General features: G+C 45.0%; 1 pseudogene; it reads left to right on the top strand.

Annotated features, from left to right (window-relative positions):
• The window catches only part of LOC119350543, a 53,140-nt pseudogene extending 44,241 nt beyond the window's left edge, over positions 1 to 8,899 (top strand).
• Positions 8,900 to 9,111: the final 212 nt, after the last annotated feature.

Here is a 9,111-nt window from a genome sequence, read left to right on the forward strand (position 1 = left end):
CGACTCGTCGGAGCCCGCCCGCCACCGTCGCTGTTCGCCGGACTTTTGCCGGAGGTAGCCGCCGCCGCCGCCTCGGTTTTCGCGAGAGAACCGACAGTTTTTTTCTAAACCTAGATCCGTTTTTTTATAAATCCGGTTCGGTTTATTTTTTGGTTTAGTTATTTAGCGAACGCACGTTCGTTAGTTCGTTTTAACGAACGGTTTTCACCGTTTAGCCGCAGACAGGTGTAGGGGATTATAAGATTATTCATGCTAGAAACTTCCGTGTGCAGCCACATGACATTATGAGCTCTGGCATAGTTGAGTAAGTTGTGGGAAACCTTTCCATGATGGGCTAGCAGATGTAGGGGATTGTAGGTGTACCGGCCTATCTATCGGTTAAGGGGACCTCTTCGGAAAGACTGTGTCTCGGTCATCCGTTTCTCAAACATCTTGTAGTGCGAGAAAACCAACGGAGGAGATCGAGTCTGGTGGGGAAAAGTGCACAAACCTCTGTAGAGTGTACAAACTAATCATGGTTAGCTGTGTCCCCGGTTATGGACATCTTGAGTATCTAGTTCTTGGATTATCATGTGGATCTCATCAGTCTTAATTATATAATTTGATTGGGGTTAATGATGATTTTTAATTGGGATTGAGATGGGTACCATTCTCAATGTTTAACAACCACCATGATAGTTAAATAATATTTATTCCTTTGTTGTAGGAAAAAATTGGCTTTTCGCAAAACATATTAACCATACAGCCTCCACGAGCCAAATATGCATGTAGTGATAGCATTATTCTGTTCATTACTCTTTTGTGTTACCTTGCCAGCATATTCCATGTGCTGGCCCGTTTTCGGGCTGCAACGTATCATGTTGCAGACTTTTCAGACGACGAATAAGGAGCCTTAGGTCATGGTCTTTCACTCAGTGATGCCGTTAGAGTTGATGGACTCACTTTATCTTCCAAGCCTTACGCTGTTATCGTATTAGATGACCTTAAGCTATATTTATTGTAATAAGTTCTCTTTTGAGACATTCGATGTAATAAGTGTGTGATTGCTACTCTGTTATAAATCCTTCAAGTACTGTGTGTGTCAACATTACCGATCCAGGGATGACACTTATGCACAGAGATCAGACTGTTTGAGGTCTGGTCGCTACACATATTTATAGATGTAACCCTTTCGAACGGGAGACGCATAGTGGTCACGCATACTGAGGATTGAAGACACCTATAGCTAGCAAGTTTCATCGGCACAAAGACCGGAACAGAGCAAATGAATGGGGGAGGAGGAGATGTCAGTTGTGCTCACCCACGAACGCAGGGGCGGAGCTCGTGAACGCACAAGGAGGTCATCGAACACCAGACCCTCGCAGCGACGAAACAACTGCACATTTAAAACCACCAAATCAACACAAATATGATGTTTTTTATAATAAAATCGAAAAATATATGACCTAACTCATAATTCACCATTGGCCTTTGGAAGGCCGAAGAGCACCTTTTCGGTCAAAAGGAGGCCGAAGAGGTATCAGGGGTCGGGGTGTCTGATACGTCTCCAACGTATCTACTTTTCTAACGCTTTTCCTCTTGTTTATCAGCCAGTGGGCCAACCTCCCTCTTTGTCGTCTAGTAGCAGACGGCAAAGACCTGGCTGATGGCAAAGCCATCCTTGGCCGTCAGCCAGCTCATCGTCGTCTGTTTTTGGAAGCTGTTGGCAAAGCCATCCTTTGCCGTCAGCTAGCAGACGACAAAGAAGTGGCTGAAGGCAAATCTTTTGATTCCAGTAGTGTTGGCTGCCGGTGGCGGCCGTGGCTTCCTCCTCCGACCAAAGAGGCCCTCCTCAACCTTCATCGCCGCCCCTACGCCGCTCTTCCTCCTCTCTCCGCCTCGAATTGCCGCAACTCCGCTGTCCCTCCGTTGGTCCTCGCTGCTGCGCCGACGCCGCCACCTTCTGAACTGCTACCGCCCCTATTTGGCCGCCGCCCACTAGTTTTTACATCTCCACTTTGCATCATCTATTGGAGTTGCTCTTTTACATCTTCAATGTACATCATCTATTGGAGTTGCCTCTTTTTTGGAGATGTGAATTTTGACATCTCCTGTTTTACATCTCCAAATATGCATCTTCTATTGGAGATGCTCTTAGTGATGCTTCTTCTACAAGTTGTCGACCTGTATGTTATGTTGGTATAAGTATTATATGTAGCTCAATTGAATTTTGTGTTTTTTTAAGTCATGCGTCATCAATGTCCTTTTGTTTTGTGCAAGAGAATTGGAAATTTGTCCCATCTGCTGCGTTAACTGGCAAAGCCTATTCGGCACCCGTTTCTTCAGTTCGCGCAAACGGGCACATACTCCCCCGCCGCGCTGGTCCGGCATGTTCTTTTTTCAAAACTGGAGCAAAAAGGGTGTTTGTGCAAGCGTTGTTTCAAACTCGGGATCTCTCGTTGAGAGAGCAGCACAATGACCACCAGGACAACAACGAAGCAATTGAACCTATAGACTTCATTCCTTTCCTTTATTCCTTCAGTCGCGAGAGCATCTGGTTTTGGGAAGCTTCCCGAATCAGTTATTTTCACTGGTCCTTCCTTTTTTCTAGGCCCTTTTTCATTTTTGTTTTTTCCTTAAACACGTGAACTTTTTTCAAATTCGATAAAATATTTTCAAATTCAGTCAACTTTTTTTAAATCAGTGAACCTTTTTGGAAACTCGATGAACTTTTTTTCAAAATCGATGAACTCTACTTTCAAATCGATTAATTTTTTTAAAAACCGATGAACTCTTTTCTAAAATCAATTAAAAATTTTAAAAACCGATGAACTTTTTTCAATATCGACACACTCTTTTTTCAAAATCAATGAACTTTTTCCAAAGTCGATGAAGATTTTTCAAAATCGATGAACTCTTTCTTCATTTTTGATTTAATTTTTTCCAAAACAGATGAACTTACTTTTTTTCAAAGTTGATGAATTCTTTTTTCAGTTGTGTTGGATTTTTTTCAAAATCAATTAAAATTTTCAAATTCGTGAACTTTTTTGAAGTTTCTGGACTTTCTTTCAAATGTCATGAACTGTTTTGAATTCAGGATTTTCTATGATTTTTTTGTCAAAAGTCAACGGTTGACCGGTCAACTGGCCGGGAACTCCTATGTGACGCATTCTGCGTCAACTAGGTGCGGCTTCCCACAGGAGCAGCTGACTGGCGGGCTTTGTGGGCCACGAGGCGCGCGTTTCCCTGGTTTTGAACTGTTTCTACCGCTTCGTAGATTCTGCTTCGCGAAGCTGTTCCACTGATTGTTGTCCCTGCTGTTTTCCACTGTTTCTTCTGTTTTCCTTGTATAAACTAAACAATGGTACAGTTTCAACTGTTTCCCAAAGAAACATGAAAGACAAAAGCCTTGAATTTACTAAACAATGGTTGTAGGTTCCATTTTTATGAAACCAGGTGCTGTTCCGATTGATTCAACTAGTTTTTAATTATAAAAAAACATGAAATTTCATTTTACATTTATTACAAAGTGGTACTTCTAAAACTGTCATAAAAGTGGTAAGCTTACATCTTAATGAAATTGAGTGATGATAGTATCACCAAGGCGTCATGAAAGACAAAAAAAATGTACATGTCTTACTGCTCGTTTTCATAACTGTTTCAGCTGTTTTCGGACATTGTTTACAGTTGAATGTCTTGGAAGAAACTATCACTAGATCAGCAAGAGAAAAAAAAGATAGCTCTATCGGTAAGGAAACATTTTTCCCATGGAAGTATTCCTTTGAGTTGAATCTTGCAGTGCACTTCCCTTGAAGGTGACAGTATTAATGAGACCCTTGAGAATAGAAAGAAGAATTAGAAGAAACATATACGCGATTAGAAGAAATTAATTTCACTGTTCGGTATGAAAGAACAGGCTCTAAGAAAATAACATCTCTTTTGTTTCCATAGGAGAGAAAAAAATAGAGAACTTACATGTCTCTGCAGGAAAGAAGTTACTAACGGCAATTGAATTTCATTGTCCTTGCATGTTACAATCTCAAAAAGAAATTTCTGACGTAGAGCTTGTAAATCATCCTACAGTATTTTAACATGTGAACAAATTTTTGGAATATTTTTTGACATAGAGCTTGTAAATTTCATTGTTCACATATTTTTTGGAATATGTGATCAAATTTCGGAAACAGGAAACAATTTTTTGAATTAGTAAAAAAAAATAAACTTGTGGACAATTTTTTGAATTTGTAAACAAATTTGGAAACATGAACATTTTTTGAACATGTGAACAAATTTTATGAAAACCGAAAAGTTTGAATTTCCCAAACATTTTTCGGAAATTAAACATTTTTGGAGTTTGTGAACATTTTTATGAAGCATGAACGATTTTTGAATCTTGAGAACAAATTTGGAAGCGCGGATTATTTTTTGAAGCACGAACATTTTTTGAACCTTGAGAACAAATTTTGAAACGAAGAACAATTTTGAAAAATCCTGAACAAATTTGGAAGCATGAACAATTTTGTAAAGCACGAACATTTTTTGTTTCTTGAGAACATACTTTAAAATAGAGAACAATTTTGAAAAATTCCAAACAAATTTGGAAGTGCGAACATTTTTGAGAAACCCTATTTTTGAGAAAAAAAACATGAAGGTTGTATGAAACAGCGAACACTTCTAGAAATTGAGAACAAAATTTGTAAAAACTCAACAATTCGAAAAATGCAAACAATTTTTGGAAATGGGAACATTTTTGTAAAGTCTCCCAAAACCCGAACTTTTTCAAATTCGAAAACGAATTTTGGATACTTGAACATTTTTTAAAACTTGGAACATTTTTTGAAACTCCCGAACAAAACTTGAACACATGAACAGTTTTTAAAACTTGCGTACATTTTTTCGAAACTCCCGAACAAAAATTGAAGCATGAACATTTTTTGCAATTTGCGAACAATTTTTTAAATGGAAACATTTATGGAAACTCGCAGCAAAATTTGAAAACATGAACATTTTTTGAATTTGGTGAGCAAATTTTGAAATTGGATTATTTTTTGAAACTCCCAAGCATAACTTGAAACATGAACAAAAAGAAAAGAAAAAGAAAAGAAAAAGGAATTGAAAGATGAAATAAAGAAACAGAAAAACGAAGAAAGAAAAAGAAAAGAAAGAAAAAACTATAAAGAAAAAGCAAACAGAAAAAACCAGTGAAAACCCGGTTCAAGAACCTTCCAGAAGGTTCCCAAAACCGTTCAGGAACCCTCCAGAAGGTTCCCAAACCGGGACGCTGTAGCGCCTGTGCTATCTCCGGCCCATCTTGATCGCTAGTCGCTCGCTTCTCTGTGTGAAGCCTCGACAACTGGACGCAGCAAGCGTCCAATAGGGTTTTCCCAACTGGCCAGCTGTCGACTGGCCAACCGTGATCGACGGGAGCGAAGGAGGCGATCGAGGCAACCTGGGCCAGCCCAGTTCCCAGCCGCGTGGGCACACGAACTGCCAACTGGCGCCCATTAGGAGCTCTCGTGTTAACTTTCTCTGACTATTTAAATGCAGAGTTATTTTCTGGCCCAGGCCCATTTCGATCGCTCTACTTTTTTCTAGCCAATAAATAAAAGGCAGGAACCGTCCGAAACATTTCCACAGTTCTTTAATCCCACCTCGATTGGGGAATATCAAGTTATACGGCTTAAGTATGCGTCTACAAATGGTTCCGCTAAGCCGATGATGACTATCCTAGAGACCGACATTCTGAGCGCAGTGTGCGCAGTGAGGAAAATGTCATCAGGAATTAAATAGTCTGAGGCGACTTTTTTTATGCCACCGCTGTCGTATTTGTTTACCCATGTCAAATTTGCTTTCAATGACCATAGAAAAGATAGCCGTTCGAAGCAAAGTACAATGCCAAAACTGCTTTTGAAGGACGGTTTTTAAAAATTCAGAATTCAACAAAAAAACATATTTTTACATTTCAAAAAATACAGGCATACATGAAGGCATAACTCACATGTGTAAATTTACAGGACGAAATACGTTAAAATGAAGGTTGTGCAAAAAAAGACAATGGCTTTTCAAGACACGTTACTATTCATCCCAAAAGTCCATGAATTTTTTTTTGTGCATAGATCGCATCTCAATGCATTTTATTCTGAAATTTTATACGCACACACATCACATCATTGTGTACTGTACAAAAAAAATTCTTTTCCCCAAATTGATTGTAAATCTGCAGGATATAATTCGGCTAGCTACAGTGTGTGAACCATGTAGTGTTCCACCTCTCCACTAAATCGCAACAGTTCTTGCTTCTGAGATAGGAAAGGAATCATGGTCTAGGGGTACAGCATAACATATGGGACTAAGCACTACCTCCTAGCTCAAACCCCTACAAATTTAACAACTTCTTACCTTAATCCCAAAAAATCTGAGCTCAATAATTCCACGCATACCTACTGGGTTTGGCCAAGCTTCTCGTCAACGAATGCCTACCAGTGGAGAATGTTGTGCTGCTCCAGTGTGAGGTAAGGAATAGATTAGGGGGCAGGTACTGGATTATTGCATAAAGTACACTTTTCATATCACCAGAAAGCAACAATCATGATTATAAAATCGAATGTGCAACTGGACCTTTGCCTAGCCCAGAATAGTAGGCCTACAAAAATAGTGCAATTCCGAACATCATGTGGTACATTACAGTTCATAAACAACAGACCCTCTCTCAAAAGCACAACCAGCTAAGGCTACTCCGGTGAAGCAAATGTCTAGGCCATAACATGAAACAGCAAAATAACTAAACTATCACTAAATAGTAGTACCAGCAATCATGTAAGAGCATCTCCACTGGCCCCCCAACAAGCCCCTCAGGGCGCCTTTTTTAGCGTCGGCGGCGAAACATCGGCCAAGTTGCGCCCCCAGATCGTTGTTTATCGCCGATTTGCGCCAAAATAACAACCGGCAAACCCAAGCCGAACCCAGCGCACCAGGGGGCGCCTGGGGGTACCGGCTGAAGCGAAAAGGCGTGTGGGCCCACGTGGTCGGCGACAGACCGGCCTATTGCCGCCGTTTTCCCCCATTTTCCCTCCATTGCCCAAGCACTTCCCCCCTTCTCCACCGCCGCTCCCGCTATTCTCCTCATCAGATCCGACCGCCATGCCGCCGAAGAAGTATGCGGCCCCTCGCCTAGCCACCGATACCGCCCAGCCAAAGCAGAGGAAGCCGAGGGCGCCGATGGCAAGGCCACAGGGCTTGTCGAACGCCGAGTGGAAGGTAGGCGTTGAGTAACCACCGATCACCAGAACAGGCTCATCACCAAGAGGGCCAGGGACGTGGCGGCGGCGGCGGAGCAGGAGAGGCGTCTCGCGTGGGGATGATGAACCTTCCGCATGGCCACTGCCCACAAGCTGGGTGAGGGAGCCAGCAGAGCGTCGCGTCGCCGGCCAACTTCTCGCTGCCGCTATGGGGGTACGCGCCCTCGCCTGGCTACTCCGACGGCAACACGCATGGCGGCTTCAACCCCAGCATCACCTTCCTGCATGGGGCAGTGTCACGTGCCTCCGGCCTCAACACCCAGTACAACTACTCGCCGCCGGCGTACTCAGGCTCGCCTGCGCCGCCTCTGCGCCGTGCCGCCCTACCCTTCGCACACGGCTAGGCGCCACAGTTCAGCAACACCGACGCCAACCTGGACGAGATCATCACGAGCGGCTCGGTCGCCGCCGCTTCGTGCCCCGGGTTCCACACGCAAGACAAAACGATGGACACCGCCGTCGACATGGACGACGTGCTTGACGACGCCAAGGAGGAGGCGGAGGAGGAAGAACAGGTGGAGCCGGAGCCGGCGCCGAAAGAGAGAAAGAAGAAGCGGGCGCCCAACAAAAGCCGGGCGAGCCTCGCGTCAAGTGGACGTCCAAGGAAGACGAGTGCCTCGCCGATGCATGGAAGACCGTCAGCATCGACCCGATCACCGGCTTGAATCAGAATGCCGACACTTACTGGAGAAGAATCAAGACGGCGTTCGACGAGCACAAGCTGGTCGACCCCGACTTCGCCAACATCCACATGGATCACAGCGACAAGGCCATGGCGAACCATTGGGCGACCATCTAGGCGGCCTGCAACAAGTGACATGGGATCCTAGAGGAGGTCGCGGCTCGCCCGGAAAGCGGCGCCAACGTCGAGGGGCAGGTATGGCCAGTCGTCGACTCAGTTCTTTCGTCGTGTACTTCGCCGACACTTGTTCTTCGGCTGTGCAGATGGTTCGAATGTTCAACATGTTTCGCCAGGACAACAGCGACCAAGAGTTCAAGTTCCTTCACGTGTTCTCCAGGATCGAGTCGTGCGAGAAGTGGAGGGAGTGCCGACTCACTCTCGCAAGGCCAAGGAGACCTACAAGCCGGATGCGCCTGCCCCATCGGCGGCAGAAGGGCGCCCTGATGGCAACAAAAGAGACAAGGCGGCGAGGGGCGCGGCACCCGCTGCTGAACGGCTACAATCATCGATCGAGCAGTGCATCGCCGATGCCAAGAACAGCGCCGCCAAGAGGGAGGAGAAATCCGACGTGAGGTGGTCGGCGTTGATGACGAAGCATGACGTCAAGCTCGACCTTCTCAGGACCAAAGTCGCCGCGAAGAAGAGGAACACCAACCTGGTGCTCTTGATGGCGGCAGACATGTCGACGATGGACGAGCAGGTGAAGGCGTGGTACCTGGCAGAGCGTGGCCTCATCTTGAACCAGATGCCTCGACAGGCGGCAACCGCCGCCTCTACGCCCACAACGACGCCAACGCCGATGCCAAGCCTGAGAAGTGAACATGTGCGGACGCCCTGCGTGAGCACTGAAGCCACACCAACGCCAACGTCGAGCCCGAGCACTGAAGATGCGCCCACACTGACCTCAGCCAGTCCCATGGCAGAGGAGCCTGCCGTTTGATGCGTTCCATGTCTATGATTCCTTCCTTTTGATCACCGAACTTTTGGGTATGTTTGATCGCCAACCTGTGCCATGATAATCGCCGAACCTGTGGCGTTTTTTGGCAGCAGAAAAGATAAATTAGAATTTTCGGGCGTTTGGGGGCCGAAACCTAGGGGCGCGACTGGAAACTCAATCGCCCTCAGGGCGGAAAAACCGCCGGCGCATATGCC

Source organism: Triticum dicoccoides, chromosome 1A, assembly GCF_002162155.2.
Source record: "Triticum dicoccoides isolate Atlit2015 ecotype Zavitan chromosome 1A, WEW_v2.0, whole genome shotgun sequence".
Classification (NCBI taxonomy): domain Eukaryota; kingdom Viridiplantae; phylum Streptophyta; class Magnoliopsida; order Poales; family Poaceae; genus Triticum; species Triticum dicoccoides.